Raw genomic sequence first — 17926 nt, 5'->3', positions numbered from 1 at the left:
GTATATACCCGAAGAATTCCTGGGAGAACAATTCTCCAAGGACGGTTTTCTCGCGGAGAGGAAACTATTTGATGCTATTGCCTACTTGAGTAAAAACGACCCTGTATCAATGTGGTTACTTCGCAGCGCTGAAAACGATGCGGATACCTTTGATCAGTTTGTAAGACCAAACGGCGAATTATATCGCACTGAAGCATTTCACAACAGGATGAAAAAAACCGCCATAGAATTTGAGGAGCATGATGAACAACTGCTAACAAATTGTTTTACGATTCCATCGGTTGTAGCTCATGTTGCAGCAAGGAAAAATGCGTGGAGACCAACGCGCAGGGAATTTCTACCGGATGTACAATCCAGTTGTTTGGAATACTATCACGGTGGACTATGGAACACTGAATACAACCGCGACGCTATGATCTCGGTTGATATGGTTGCCTGTTATCCAGCGAGTTTTCTCGGGTATGGATCCGCCGCTGAGTACTTTAGACGATTTGGACACCCCAGTCATGAAATGACTCGTGTTGCTATTAATGGACCACTGCCTGATTTTGATTTAACCGGATTCGCTCGCATAGTATCATTTGAGTTCGCGGCAGGACTTCATCGCTGTTGCTATATTTGGATCGGTAGACACATGGCTGAAAAGAAGTGGCTGCCAATAGCGCTGCTACGGTATATGATTGATTGTAGCATGCTAGTTTCGTTGATTGTCAGTGACGCGATTATATCATACCGGGCGCAGACTGAAGTCTGGTTACCAGAACCAGAGCGTCTAGATAGCATAATTGACGAATCCAGAAAAAACATCGATGCCGACGAGGAATATATCGTCGAATGGTCCAGGAGGATATTTAACCAACGAAACCACGAGGCAAAAGATCTCGGTAGAAGAATAATCGGTAAGTTCACACAAGGTGGAAAAAACCACGACTACAAACGATATTGCTCACGGCTGATTATAGATGACGCAGAATATGATTTCGTAATCAAGGACGCAGTGGCGAAAAATAGATACGTGAACCGCAAAACAGCTTTCTTGTCCAATGGAACGAGGTTGGGTACAGTTGTTACCTACAGCGATGGAGACAGCCCGGCGTATCCACATTTGAGGGCGTCTATGCTGGGTTATGCCGCTATCAATTTATTCTCGATGATAAATAGATTTCCCGATACCGCGGTTAGAGTAGCCGTTGATTCATTTTATATTGACGTAGCGTATAAGGGAAACGTAGCCGAGTTTACTAGTCCGGACGAGAGTTGGGGTACATGGAGAATTAAAAATGAAATACGACGCGATTATTCCCCGTCAGCAGATGTCACCGTTGAGAACAACTACTTACGCGGTGATAAATTGTCAGAATGGTCTAATGCACCGTCGTGTTCTGATCCAATTTGTAGACACAAGACGGTTTATTTAAGCGGCTGTGGCGGGTCAGGAAAGACGACTCGGGCAATTGAATTATTTCGAACGCGGGCAAGTATAATCGTGCTTACACCGACCCATAGACTAGCGCGAGAGATAAAACAACGAAATGTTGACGCCGTTACTTATCACAGCTTTTTTCGATACAGCGGCGGTGAGTGGACTCCTGATCGAATGGGTGAAAAATTTATTCCTGAGGTTATCATCTGGGATGAGATATGTACTGTTTCGTTAGATACTTTACAAATGTTTCTTGAGTGGTTGCTGCGCGCGAATACAGCGGTAATCATGTGTGGGGACCATGGCCAACCACCACCATTTGTCGGCGAGGGTCCACATGAGTGGTTGAGCGGGTTCGTAGACTATTATGAAGAAACCGATACTGATTACCGAGCACTTGATGAACAACTGCGCGAGGTTAAAAAACTAATCAGATTACAGCCGGATAGAGTTCAGTGTGAAATAATCCGCGAGGTGATTCCGGAAACGCCGTTGAATGAATTCTGGGAAACATGGAGACCAAACGATTTGATTGTAGCGAGTAGAAAGATAGTCAGAGACACACTTCAGCGGAAGTTGTTTACGTTGCATAAGGAAAAGTTTCCAACGCGTCCAGTGCCGTTATGTTATAGACCCGCGGACACACGGCGGCAGAACATTGAAGTTGAAATCCCGGGCCCGACAGCGTCGGGGACAAAAAAACAAATTCTCGTGCTGAATGATATCGTGCTCGTTGATATCAGCGTCGTCGAGGACGCGCTACGTGCTGATAAATCCCCGTGGACGCTAGGATACGCAACAACAATACATTCCTCGCAGGGACTAACCATCACGGACACAATTGTTTGGATAGTTGATAATCGCATCGAATGTTCGAATCTAGTCTATCTTGCAGTGTCCAGAGTACGAAGGATAAATCAGCTTCGAAGAATTGTTATTGACGCAGCCGGTGACGGAGTCACTGACGAAGCCGGCGACAAAGTCACCATCGATGCAAGCGTCATTGATAGAAAACTCTCGGGTTACCGCCAACAGGATAAAAAAAAACAGCGGCGTTTTGATATTGATGCCGAATTAATAATCTCGCTACGACAACAACAGAATAATCACTGCGCGAGTTGCAATTGTATAATGAGTTGGCGTTATTCGGATAAAGACACTCGCCAATTTACCGTGGATAGGATCGATAACAGTCTCGGTCATGTCAAAAACAATGTGAGGTTGACCTGTCTTGAGTGCAATAGACGCAACGGCGCTAGTTAAGACCACGCGGGGGTAATTGAGTATCGTTAGGTATCACTTGTAGTTGCTCGCGTGTAAATCCGCGCTGAGGAGCAGTTGAATCCAGTCTATAGATCGGTGGTCTACCAGTTGATCGTGTTATCGTTGATATGTTATGTGTGGTAACACTCCAAATAGGATCGGTAGCCCTTTTTTTACCGCCTTCAAGCTCTCCTGGTTCATATAGATATCTAACAGTGACATCGCCAAGAATCGGCTTAGAAACGCTATTTATTTTTAATTTTCCGGGTATATACTCGTATTTAATCGCGTCGCTGGGCTTCATGTTGATTACTCGGGTAATCTCGTTATTTAACGCTGAAATTACACCTGGCAACCTTTTAACCCATTCACGAGATCGTTTTTCTTGGATGAATTCCTTCGCGTATTGATATCCAAATAACCGTTCAGCGAGAGTCCGATTGAATCGTTCAACAATTGCCTGATCACGATGTAGCGCAGTATGACCTCGTCGTATCGCGACGCTATGATGTTTCAGCGTTGATAAAACAGCGCCGCGAAATTCACTACCAGGATCAACTTGTAATAGATTTGGCCAGCGCAGAGGACCTCTTCGATAAATCCGCTCAAACGCATCGGCTACTTCAGTTGCTGACTTTGTTTTCAACGGTTCCGCTTGTTTGTATCGACTCGCAACATCAACTACGGTTAGCGCGTATTTGTAACCGTTGTCATGCGGCAAAAATAGTATATCAGCCTGATGAACTTCATTAGGTACGCTGACATCAAAGCGCGAGAAGTTGATTTGTTTAGGCGGTGGTAGATAGATTTGCCATATAGCCTGTTTGGATAACCAATTAGCCGCAGTGGTCTTTGTTACCTTTGCAGCGCTTGCAAGCTTACCAATTGCGGCCTTCCCCTTCCAGTATCCTCTCGGAGAATAATAGATGGATTCCATGTTGTTATTATAAACGCTATCGTTTTCAATTACCAGCACCAGAAGCTCCGCTTCCAATCATTAATTTACCTTTCATAGCCGATTTTACCAACCATGAGGCCAATTTTTCTTTGACGGATTTATCAGGAATAGCATTTAATGCGTGAATTAATTTTACATCCGCGATATGACGCTGTTGCAGATCGCTACTTTTGTAAGCAACATCATGAGCATGACACGCCTTATCGATAGCGTTTATTGGATACTCACCGGGTTTGGGCTGATTTTGATCATCGAATCTAATATCTAATCGTGTTCCGGGGCCACAGTAGTTATATCCTGGGAGGTGTTTTTCTCCTGGATACTTTGCCCACGGTGTTCCGGGGAGTTTTGCCAATTTGGCTGCGATGTCACCTCCTCGCTTTTTTTTAAAACATCTCCGGGTCTAATAGAAATAAATCTAAATTTCTTTGTACCGCATTGTACACACTTGCCAGTAAGCGCCGATCTGTTATTTCTTGTCGTAACGGTTGTCATATCATTTGTGCCAGTACGTACTCTACACTTCACACAATATAGATCCATAATTTATGTATAGAGATATGAATATAATTGATTTTTCGGCGACTAAAACAAGAGAACCAGTTAAGCATGTTGCAGCGTTACCAAACTCGATCCGGATGATTATCATCGGACCATCTGGATCCGGCAAGACGCAATTGTTACTCAATTTAATAATGAGATGGATGAAGTGGGATAAGTTGTATTTGGTTGCTCCTAGCGTAGATGATCAACGATGCTACGAGGTGTTGAAAGATTTCAACGAGAATGCATCAGCGATCGCTAAAAAAAATGTTATTGAGTTTATTACGGATATCAATGATGCACCGGGTATTGATGATATTGATGGCGACGTTAACAATCTAGTCGTGTACGATGATGTTATGTTAGACAATCAAAAAAACCCAGCTAGGATATTTTCCAGAGGCAGGCATAAAAACACTGACGTGATATATGTCACTCAACGATACACTCAGATTCCAAAAGTAATTAGAGACAACTGTAATATTCTTGCTGTGTTCAACGGCGTTGATACACACACGCTACGAAATATTTGGCAGACATGGTGCGGCGGTGACATGGACTTTAATGTTTTTCGAAACTTTTTTAGTCATGCTCAGTCGACCCCACATGGATTCGTAACGATAAATTTACATGATCCTCGGACACGATATCGTATCGGACTTGACCAAATATTCGGTTAGTTGTAAATAATTTTCATTGTAAATAACCACTTAGCAGCAGAGGGGGCAATGACATCGACGCGGTCGTCGATGTGCTTACCGGACGCTGACGACGCTGGGGATCGACGCGCAGAAGGTGTTAATTAAACCAAATGACGTCACCATCGTGTAGGATGGACCGACGTCGTTTTTTTTTTACCAGGCGCTGACTACACCGGATCCGCTGAGTGCAGAAAGTAATAATTAAGCAAAAATAACGATTGGACAAAATGTCCGATTCGCCCCCTCTGCTGCTACATTTGCATTAGCGAATAGTGTTATTCCGAGATGATCGTGAGAATCAAACTGTTAATTTAGTGATCCATTTTAGTAAATGGAAATGCTACTTTTACATAAGGTATTGTGTTTACAAAGAAGATATTCAACTATCATAATTTTTTTTCTCAATAATTGTTATATCATCTATGTTGTATTTCAGGTAAAACGAGTCGAAGAAAACAACTATATTGCGAGAATATCCGAATGTAAATGATCACCCACGCATGCCTAGATCTGCCAGTTGAGGAGCAACGGTACAATTCTCACAAATAACAATGGATCATTGCTGCAAAGAATTGTTTTTTTTTTCTGTCACTCTAGTTGTCACTCATCCTGCGAGACACAAATATACCTCGCATGCATGCCAGCGTAGTATTTTGTGGACAAAAATCACGTTTTTTTTGCGCCGGAAATGTCTCCGCAAATTAAAAAACAAAACAAACATGCAATCTATTCGGACCACTTCGGCCGATCTACGAGTTGGATGACCCTATAATTGCCCGAGAAGTTGCGAATGAAAAAATAGTTTGATGCATTTGTTACTTCTCAGTCAATCCTTGTTTCGTACACAGCCGAAGTGTTACAAATGGCAGCTATCGGCATGCATTCGAGGTACATGTACGATCCATAAGATTGACTGAGAAATTTCGAAAGGTTATTATTCTAATACAAAATTATGGACATATTTTATACAAGTCTAAAATGTACGGTAGTAAGGAACTCTCTCTCTGCTATGCAGTTATGTTTATGATGATTTGAAGAGTCTGTTTCCTTTAGCTTATCTACATGAAACCCGCTTCCTGCTAATGAAGGAGCTATTGTCTAGACATACATAAAGCTAATGAGATTATTATGTATTGGTCTGATCAATTGTGAGTTTATAAACATATTATGGATCATAACAAGATAAGGTTGCCAACAGGTATTAGGTAATCGAATCTTAAAGTTCGTCTACGATAGATGATGCTATATCCTTAATAATTATAAGAACGGTTGATAGCTGAAACTCACTACTTTTGGGGAAAAAAGCATACGAAGTTAGGTAAAATTGGTGACCGAATAAAAAATCAAAGCATTCTAATTGTTTTATTCTTACAATGAGATGGTGATGAACGGCTTGTGTTAAACGATATAAAAAAAACATTGACATCGTTAAAATCGAGCGGAATATTATCAGATGAATCCTATATTTGGCACTTTTTTTGTCAAGATACAATAAGTTTATGTTTGGTCTTTTACAAGATTTATCAACCTTAAAAAGGAACATAATTCTGAAAATTTTCCTCAACTATAAAGGTATAATTATGAATATAAACGTAAGATTATTAATCTGAATGTACTTTTAAGCTAGTATGATTTATGTTCTGTGTATTCCAGACTTTGGTGATTCCATTACAAACCATGGCACATTGCGTCCACACAAACCATGGCACATTGTGTCCACACAAACCATGGCACAGGTTATTGGGAAAGATAGCAAGCCTTTCAAGGAAAGAAAGACATTGTTTTATGACAGTTTGTAATTAGTTTAGTAAATTAAGTGTGACAATTACCCCCAAAAATACATTAACAATATCTACTGGACATGATGCTTCTATATCCACAACATTATTACAATCTCATAAACTCTAACGTCCACGATAACTCTCGTTCTGTGTGTGTGTGTCTGTGTGTGTGTCTGTGCGTGTTTGGCTAGAGCTGGTAAAAATAAAATATTAAAAGACGGCGCTATATAATTCTTTCAAGTTTCCACAATCTATTAAACATGTACTCTACACGGAGGTAACACTACTATGGTCTGACTCAGCATTGGAAGATTTGGGGTTTTGTGTTAGCAGGACGGACTCCATGGCACGTATGAGGTGACGATCTCGCCGACGAATGCTGTTCAGTGTATTTAGACTGTACGTTCGAAAAAAGCATAATTACACCTTCAATGTTTTTACACTCTACGGTCGAAGTAGTATAATTACACCTTCAATGTTTGTTGTTGTTGTTGTTGTTGTTGTGGGGTTTAACGTCATTTTTCAGCACACGATAGGCTGGCTATACATGGCGGTCAGTATTAATGGTGGAGGAAAAACCCGGGTAAACCCTGGAAAGAACCACTGACCCACGAGAAGCTACCGGCAAGCTTTCTCACATATCCACACTGGCTGAATCTGAGACTCGAACCAGCGCAGACAGAGGTGAGATGGCAATGATCCGTAACGGAGAGCGCTTTAGACCATTCGGCCACTCGGGGCCCCTCCTTCAATGTTTGTACACTGTTTGTCGAAGTAGCATAATTACACCTTCAGTGTTTATACCAAGATGGACGAAAGAATAGGTGAATGCAGATCGTAACTCGTTTAAATCTTTTCAAACAAATCGCATTTTAAAGTCCATTAAATGCTTGGAAACAAAAAAAGTTTGATAAAAATAGAATGTAACAATATAATTGCAAAAAGTTATGTTTCTCTTCCAATTTTCTTGTGATATCTCATGAAATTAACGGAACTCCGTATAATTCGCACTCTAGGTCTAAATGCAAATACAAGTGAAATAACCTATCATCTGCACGAATGAGATAGAACTGGGCAGTTTTAGGATCAGAAGCGGAAGCTTTATCTTGTAAAACGTAGACCGATAAATCAACCCCACAAATCTGTGTTGATACTGATGGAAGACGCTGTGGGTCTGAATTCACCTGTTCATTAAAATATGCAATTTTGCTGCATGCAAATCATTCCGGAACAAACCCGTACACACTTAAGCACATACAGGTAATTGGTAACAGCCATATCAAGCGCGAAATTCAAAATGGCCACAGGACAGATGGCTGTGCTATTTCAGGTGGATTTGCAAGTCACCAAACATATGATTTGCCCAGGAAATATAAACTACATGTCACCGAAAGAACCCTTCAGCCGACGGTAGCTGCACAGCCACGAGAAATACCGGTAAGTGTATAAAATATAAATCGATGTGTGCAACCATATTTGAATGCAGATAATTGCAGCTTTTAATGAATACGTGATATCAGCCCCTCACCCGAAAATCAATATCATCACGGGTGAAGGGCTGATTTATCGGCCTAGTAAAAACATTTCAACGGACTCTGTTCTCACCCACGTGGCAAATATGACACATTTTACGGTCGTATATTTCAGACTGATTAGTTTGTTCCCAATTATCGTCAACTTGGTTTTACATTCGTTTGAGTCGGTGCGAAATAAACGATCTTTACTCATAACACCAGGATGGACATATATTTAGGGCTGACGCAGTCGTTCCCCTTATAATGACCGGTGCATATGCGCTATAACACCTATAAAACAAACTGACTCTATAACGAAATTGGAAATTATAAGGCTTCTTAACTTAAAGACATACTTACATACATACATACATACATACATACATACATACATACATACATACATACATACAGACAGACAGACAGACAGATAGACAGATATATATATAGATAGACAGATAGATAGATAGATAGATAGATAGATACATAGATAGATAGATAGATAGATAGATAGATAGAATTAGGTAAAAACAAAATAAAACAATGATTTTAAATGGAACTTATTCTATTTTTCACTAAAACTTCAACATTAAAATAAAATGATCATTGTATTGAAAGTCTCTAATTTTTATACGGCATTTCTTGGGCGGAGTGAATTATGCTAATGCCCCGTTTGCCTTTCCGTCTGTCTGTCCGTTAACTTTTTGGTTTTCGCACGATAACTTCAGATTTACAGTAGCTACCTTTGCTAAATTTTACAAGCATAGTTTTCTTGACAGATGAAATAAGAAACTTCGATTTTGGGTCAAAGGTCAAGGTTACTGCGATTGAAAGAAGAACATGATTTCCACAAACAAAACCAGTTCTATGGCAGATCAAGGCCCCACTTTGTGGACGGCTTGACTTTGGGATAAGAAAACAAGTAAATATTTTGGCACCAAAGGTTCAAAGGTCGAAATCTCAATGACAGAAAGAAGAAACATGGTTTCCGCATAATAATGTTGGTTGCACATCACATTCCCTAACGAATGTTTGCAGTTGGCTTGCATTTGATGTAGGAAAGAAGCCTGTAGATTTTGTGGTCGAAGGATCAAAGGTTAAAGTCACTGAGACTGAAAGAAGATGGTTTCTGAACGACGATTTCAATTATTAGTATACCTTCAATAATATTTGCGGATGACGTACAAATTGATATGAAACAGCATATTTATTTTAGTGTCAAAAGGTCCAAATCAAGGTCACTTTGAAGGAAGAAATGGTATTTGCATGAGAACTTATGTATATGACCAAGATTGTGGAGGGGGGGGGGGGCTTGCACTGAAGATGTGGAGATGATTTGAAGGTCGAAAGGTCAAATGTTATGATCATTGTAGTTCAAATAAAATAACTTTTGTTCTATGGTACGTTCCATTACCAAGATTCATGAATGACTTGCAAATAGGGTATTTTCCAATAACATAATTCCTAGTTGTGTTAGAAACCTCGTTTTTCATTGGCTATTTGGCTCGCGCATGAGCAGACGGGTAAAAGTTGGATTATTTTTGGGGGGGCTTATTTTCGTATCGAGACCACTCTTTATTCCAAATGCCCATCTTACTTTTTGCAAAGGTTCATCTCTCTTTTTGCAGTTCATACCAGTCTGTCTTAGATCTGAGATCCGAGACCAAAAAGTCTAAAATCCAGACACAAAATCGGATTCCAACTACAGCGAATTTTGGGTGGAAAAAAATCGGGTCCCAAAAATGAGTTTTTTTCCTCTGTATTTTGTAATGCAACTAGAACTGCCAGATTATTTGGTATCATTGTAGAGCTACATCTATCTACCTTTCTATAATACCACCCATTTTAGTGTATCATACATGACTATGAAGCTACAGAGCTCGGCAGTAGGCTACTACCTCCTGCCACGTAAACTCGTCACCAGGGGTTAATGTGTTAAACACGGAGGAGTGGGTGGGTGGGGGTGGGAATATAAAGTGTCGTTCACGGTAATCTTTAGCAGAGTTTAGTCACCAATGTTACTAATTAGTGTGTTTCGTCTACGGACATTTATCGTGATTTAAAAGCAAGATCAAGTCTAGTTGCCGACAAATAATTCAGTTAATGTTGGAATCAAACAAGATTTTACTAATTTACTTTGATATACTTTTCCTTTTTTGCTTAAAGTCACATAAAAAGCCTGATAGAAGGACATACAGTGATGTGATTATAAATACCTTGCATAAAATCGACGTTATAATGCACGAAATTAGTGTAATTTATTTTGATATAAATTCTAGATGTTGGACGCCGGTATGCAACGGTAGCATTTTAACTGAAAATAATATATGGTTTTCGTTCGTGGCATTATATAATGATAAACAGGGATGGTTCTATAACGGGGGCATCGTGGTGTTATAACAGATAAACAGGGATGGTTCTATAATGGGGACATCGTGGTGTTATAACGGATGCTAACTTTAGATACTGACATATGAATAAAGATGCAATGTTAAACGTGTGCCTTGGCGTTATTACAGCATAATATCAGGAGAAATACACGATGTTAACAAAATTAGTGAGGCATTAATGAGCTGAGCCAAGTATAATTTATTTAAGTCATACAAAACTTAACCACTCTCTGTATAAACCAAGTATGATTTATTAAAGTCATACAAAACTTAACCACTGTCTGTATAAACCAAGTATGATTTATTAAAGTCATACAAAATTTAACCACTGTCTGCATAAACCAAGTATGATTTATTAAAGTCATACAAAACTTAACCACTGTCTGTATAAACCAAGTATGATTTATTAAAGTCATACAAAATTTAACCACTGTATGTATAAACCAAGTATGATTTATTAAAGTCATACAAAACTTAACCACTGTTTGTATAAACCAAGTATGATTTATTAAAGTCATACAAAATTTAACCACTGTCGGTATAAACCAAGTATGATTTATTAAAGTCATACAAAACTTAACCACTGTCTGTATAAACCAAGTATGATTTATTGAAGTCATATCAAATTTAACCACTGTCTGTATAAACCAAGTATAATTTATTAAAGTCAATATCAAATTTAACCACTGTCTGTATAAACCATGTATGATTTATTAAAGTCATACAAAACTTAGCCACTGTCTGTATAAACCATGTATGATTTATTAAAGTCATATCAAATTTAACCACTGTCTGTATAAACCATGTACAATTTATTAAAGTCAATATCAAATTTAACCACTGTCTGTATAAACCAAGTATGATTTATTAAAGTCATACAAAACGTAACCACTGTCTGTATAAACCAAGTATAATTTATTAAAGTCATACAAAATGTAACCACTGTCTGTATAAACCATGTACAATTTATTAAAGTCAATATCAAATTTAACCACTGTCTGTATAAACCATGTATGATTTATTGAAGTCATATCAAATTTAACCACTGCCTGTATAAACCAAGTATGATTTATTAAAGTCATATCAAATTTAATCACTGTCTGTATAAACCAAGTATGATTTATTAAAGTCATATGAAATTTAATCACTGTCTGTATAAACCAAGTATGATTTATTAAAGTCATATCAAATTTAAGCACTGTCTGTATAAATCAAGTATGATTTATTAAAGTCATATCAAATTTAATCACTGTCTGTATAAACCAAGTATGATTTATTAAAGTCATATGAAATTTAATCACTGTCTGTATAAACCAAGTACAAGTTTTAAAAGCCAATATGAAATTTAACCACTGTCTGTATAAACCATGTACGATTTATTAAAGTCCATATCAAATTTAATCACTGTCTGTATAAACCAAGTATAATTTATTAAAGTCAACATCAAATTTAACCACTGTCTATATAAACCATGTACAATTTTTAAAAGCCAATATCAAATTTAACCACTGTCTGTATAAACCAAGTATGATTTATTAAAGTCAATATCAAATTAACTACTGTCTGTATAAACCATGTACAATTTATTAAAGTCATGTCAAATTAACCACTGTCTGAATAAACCAGTTGCATAAAAAGAATGTTCTTATACTTTGCTATCATGGTGTTATGTTTTGCACTGAGTATAATATTTTCAAATCAAAAATGAAATTTCTTATAAAATGTACTTTTGAATTGTAGATTTATTTGTGTATCATGTGTTCATTTAAAGTTCTGAAGCTGTGCACAATTGCTAATATTTATATACGTTACATATAAAAGAAACAACAAAAAAGTATTTTAAAGCAATCGCCATTCTCGAAACATGTCTTATTTTATCGCGTATCAATATCTAGACTTTAAAGCAGTTGGAAAGTTTGGATGCACGCGAAAAGAGTTTTCTGCTGGAAGAAGCCGAAGACCTCGAATGAATGATTTAGACCAATCTCGATTTGTACTCTCCAAACAAACCAATAATAACTTACATTTACGAGATCGAATGAAAATAAATAAATAAAATAAGCAAACAGTATATAAATACCATTCAACACAGCATCCAGTCCTTTGCACGGGCAAAGAATGCGCAAGTGATGCAGGGTGAAAAATTTATTTTGTGTCCCGCAATATTAGATAGCTTACGCATGTATGTTTACAAATCAAACACGCCGTTTGAAACCCTGACGCAACAGTATTCATTACTCCAGAATGTTTTAAAGTCGCTTTGGAGCTGCATTACCATCTTAAATTATAAACACTTCTTTCCTTCAGAATATAAACGAGGAACTCAGCGCCATGGTGTTTTATCTGCTTCGTACGACATTAGATCTCCGGAAAAACATTTCAGTATTTCAACGACTTTGTCATTAATTTCTTCATGAGATTAACGGAACTCTGAATGAAAAGTTAACTATACCGTCATGGAATAAACCACGTTGGAAACAAAACAAAGTAAACAATATTATGTTAACGTATTCTCAGTAAAGCAGGAATGTCTGAAACAGTTCTTTTCATATTTATGGATCTGTCATCAGAATGGACTTATTATATCTTGGTGTGAGAACAAAAGAATTCTGATCTCATATAAATATCAATAATAAAATATGGAGTCGCTTTAGCTGTTTGTTTCTTTAAAATGTATCTATTTTATTTATCTATTAAGTTTTGTGTGCATATCATCAGATATCCAGCGAACTGCATTTTTAATATATGATCAGAAGATATACGCCAATTCAGCGAATGACATTTGTAATATATGATCGGGTAGAGGCTGCTACGATACCTTTGTCGTAGAGTTTAGCTGTGTAACGTTTACTTGGCACTGTGAAGACAGGAGTATGCCAATGTGCAGTTAAACCTCCATAAATACTACATCTCTTGATACTATCGTGGAGATTCATCTGAATAACGTGTTGAGTTTCAGATATCTCAGCTTTTTCCAGAAATGATTGTGGTAGCAGAACGTAGTAATGCGTTGTTTAAACTAAGCTTTTAAAAAGCTACGTTATAAATAAACGCAGTTACAAAATATCTCGGATCGCTCCGGTGGCCTAAGTGGTTAGAGCGTCCGTCTCAGATGCGGAAGTTGCGGGTTCGAACCCATGCCGAATCATGCCAAAGACTTATACAAATGGTACATGGCGCTCAGCATTAAGAGGTTAGTGTTAGGACTGGTGGTCCTCGTTGTCAGGATAATGTGACTGAGTGGGACGTGATGCCACATGTATGCGACATGATGCCCCAGTGCTAGACATCACTATAAAGCACCACGGTGCAGACACCGTAGCGATATGACTGAATTTTTTTAAAGCTACTTTTAAATCCAAAATCACACACACACACACACGCACGCACGCACACACACACACACACACACACACACACACACACACACACGCACACACACACTATCTTGATCTTATATATCTTGGTCTCCCTTAGCCTTTTCAATGAGAATTACTTTCAAAGTTTACGCTGTGCATTCAGTATGGTCTGTTTTTCATCATCGGGTCAAACTGAGAGACATATGGTGGCTGACCTATGATTTAAGGAACAATTTAATGCTTTTAAATTATTTCCCGAGTTGCTAATTGTAAAATGACATAAAACCATTAACATTTGAGAATCATAAAAATTAGGCAAAATTATTTAAATTCATTAGGCCAAACTTAAGTACCATGAGAAACCCTTTTTCGCACAGAATTTCGCTTTATTTTGCAGCAGAATAAAATACACGTTTTTATGAAGGCTATACAAATCGGGTATAATTTGTTGTTGCTAATTTTGCAGAAAGTCATACCTTTAGTGTGGGTAAAATTATAAAAATTAAAATTGAACTTTCTATTTTTATATTTTTAGGATACCATAGAAGAGATATTTAAGTAGAGTTGGCAAATTACAGCACTTTTTCATTTTGCTGTTAAGTCCCATGAAAGAGTGCATAGTTTTAGTTCTAAATGATGTAGACGGATTCCTTTACAAAACTAATTATCAACCAATTATCTACATAATGCCTATTATCTACTTAAAGACGTGAGCGAAATTTTCTCTTAGAAGTATCATCTGAGAAACTTATAATTTTTTTTAAAAAGAATGCAGTTTAATAGCAAATGTTATATTTCAAAGATTTTTTGTTTTACATCTATCCTTTTTTATGTAACTTTTGCAAAATGGTAACATCTTCACATTTTATATTTGATCTTGACAGACTACTTATTTATTTTGAAAGGAATTATCTTCATTATAATGTTGACATATTTATTACATTGTTAGGTTTCATATTTGTTAATGTGCGCTTTATAGCCAGTATAGTGCTGACGTGCCATCAAGTTGCATATTGAAAGGAAGAAAATAGAACGCTTACCTGTTTCTTGGTTTTAGCTGAAGGCTTTGAATGAAAATGATATTACTATTCCAAAACGATCTTACTATAATAATTATTTTTCCGCACTAGTGTCACAGAATCACTTAAAGTTTAAAGCATCAACTGACTTCTAAGCATCAGATATAATACCATCGCCGCATGAGCCGTACCAGCAGTGAGACTAGTTAGCGATGTTACCGGCAGTGAGACTAGTTAGCGCAGTGCTTGCTTTCTGATCAGATGATGAGACGTTGATGAGGCCAAGTCTGTAAGACATCCAATCATTTTCGTTGAATCATAAACTTATTTCTACGGGGAAAAAACTATATAATAATGCTGACTATAAGAAATAGAAATATCTTGAATATTGCTCACTCCTAACAAAGAGGGAACTATTTCAGACATAAAAAATATATATTGAACTGCTTGCCAAGAGACCCAGCAAAAAAACCACATCACATTGCCTCACCATTAACTCGGTTAAGTTTTTAGATTCCAGCTTCCATGACCAATAAAACACCGTGTATATAATCGTAAAACAAACATACCAACTTGGACTGCTATGTTGAAGTGTGACGTTGTGTAATCAAATAAATTCACACCAACACATGTCTCATATCAAACAACAGCAGTTAAAGATTGTTTCAGACCGTTAAAATCATGTCACACGAAAACAGTTTACCCTAAGAGAGAGAGAGAGAGAGAGATTATAACAACGCAACTGTAGTACGCGTTTCTTGGTCAATGTATAGTTAAATGTCTGGCGTTCAGCCGAAAACCGCATAGGCACCACCGATCATCATAATTTGTTCCACACAAGTTGTTTATACTCGATTTGCGTACAATATTTCTGCATGCATTTGTCGAGAGAATAGTTTATTATAAAACATAATTTTATGAACTCAGAGGTAAAATGGAATTTAAATTAAAAAATAAAATACGTCGTCTAGTATGACATTAAAAGATGACAGGTCCAACACACATCGTTCATCAACATCATCACGTCTATCTCATACAGCTGATGAAATCGACATGAGATACACCGCTTAAAGTATTCTGGCTTTCAACTTTGGATCCAAACTAGGGCCACTAATAATGTATTTGCCACACTAATGTCCTTCAATATTGACAAATAAACATACTTACACGTACTATGGTATATTTTCTCTTAATGGATGCCATACCTACATACTTAGCTAGATATTTACCGACCTACATACATACATATATATCTACATACAAACATACCTAGTTACCTACATACCTATCTACGTACGTACGTACGTACCTACATGCATGCATGCATGCATACGTACATACATACATACCCACCTACCTTCCTACATACCTACCTACCTACAAACCTACCTACCTTCCAACCTACCTACCTAGATACATACATACATATATACATACATGAATGCATACATGTATGCATGCAAGCCTGCCTGCCTGCTCTCCTACCGTTCCTACCTACCTACCTACCTACATACATAAATAAATACATACACACAAACATACATACATACATACATACATACATACATACATACATACCTACCTTCCTACATACCTACCTACCTACAAACCTACCTACCTTCCAACCTACCTACCTAGATACATACATATATACATACATGAATGCATGCATGTATGCATGCAAGCCTACCTGCCTGCTTTCCTACCGTTCCTACCTACCTACCTACATACATACATAAATAAATACATACACACAAACATACCTACCTACCTACCTACTTACCTGCCTACATACATACATACATACAAATGACCTTGAAAACGATATATGATACGATGCTTGTTCAGTAAATTAAGGAAATGGACCCATTTCATTTCGATCTTATAAATTATCTACATGTGTTCAAAGTGAGATAGAACATGATAATCCATTTAAATCGTTACAGTCGAATGTAAATAATTCCAATTCCTTTATTTTCCTCTCTTAATCTATGTTGCATATATATCTCGTTTGCAATGAGTTCTCTCACTCATGTGTTTAGATAGATATTGCGTTTTCTTTACGTTTCTTTATATTTTTATATATATGTGTATATTTATATGTATATATATTATTGTGTATGTATGTGTGTATATATATATATATATATATATGTATACATATGTTTATATTTGTGTATATGTGTGTATATGTGTATGCATGTGTGTATGTATGTATATATGTATGAATATATGTATATATGTGTATATATGTATATATGTGTGTATGTATTCATATAAATATATGTGCATATATGTATGTATATATGTATGTATGTATATATATATATATATATATATATATATATATATATATATATATATATATATATATATATATATATATATATATATATATATATATATATATATATATATATATATATATAGTGTACTGTAAGTCAATAAATGTCAAGCTATGTTCCTATTTTTTCTGTATTAACAAAAAATTAACTGAATGAAATCTCTTCTGAAGAGGAAATAAGTCAGTCATTCAGTCAGTCAGTCAGTCAGTCATACATACATACATACATACATGCATGATTCTAAGATACTGAGAGCAAGATTAAGGTCAGTTATGTCTACAATCATTTCATAACATGAAATGATGTTTAAATATATTGATTTTAATAGCATATGGAATTCGATTTATTTGACTGATTTATCCAATCGATTTATCTAACATCTTTGCACAGCGATGTATGCGAAAGAAAGGAAGGAATTAAGAAGGAAAAAGGAGCTGTTCTTCGACAAAAACAATCTAGCTGAGATTGTAAGAAACTTTGAAATGATGGTCGGTTTTAAACTTTTTGTTGTAATTTAAATCTATAATCATACTACTTCATAAGAAACTAGACCAGGAAACCTATTCGTGGGACAGTAATATAGACAAGACTTCTGCGTACTTATTTGTCACGCCCTAGAAATATGCGGAG

The 17926-nt window shown here is 36.8% G+C and overlaps 1 protein-coding gene and 1 long non-coding RNA gene across 11 annotated transcripts in view; one reads left to right on the top strand and one right to left on the bottom strand.

Annotated features, from left to right (window-relative positions):
- The window catches only part of LOC149808102 (uncharacterized), a 534871-nt gene that overhangs the window by 317672 nt on the left and 199273 nt on the right, over nucleotides 1-17926 (bottom strand). For 2 of the 10 annotated variants that reach the window (XM_089973479.1, XM_089973489.1), the window contains exon 1: nucleotides 14973-15173. The exons of the other annotated variants lie outside the window; for them this stretch is intronic. The gene's annotated coding sequence lies outside the window, so the exon portion shown is untranslated. Of the gene's footprint in view, nucleotides 1-14972; nucleotides 15174-17926 lie in introns of those variants that run through there. 10 annotated transcript variants of the gene reach the window in all.
- On the top strand, nucleotides 7786-13226 carry LOC149808103 (uncharacterized). The gene is made up of 2 exons (XR_016418929.1): nucleotides 7786-8106; nucleotides 12881-13226. It is a non-coding gene; the product is annotated as an uncharacterized LOC149808103 (long non-coding RNA).

This window comes from Sinohyriopsis cumingii, chromosome 1, assembly GCF_028554795.1.
Source record: "Sinohyriopsis cumingii isolate HCF-2022 chromosome 1, ASM2855479v2, whole genome shotgun sequence".
Classification (NCBI taxonomy): domain Eukaryota; kingdom Metazoa; phylum Mollusca; class Bivalvia; order Unionida; family Unionidae; genus Sinohyriopsis; species Sinohyriopsis cumingii.
The sequence above is the reverse complement of the archived record's forward strand: the minus strand, read 5'-3'. Positions and strand labels throughout refer to the sequence as shown.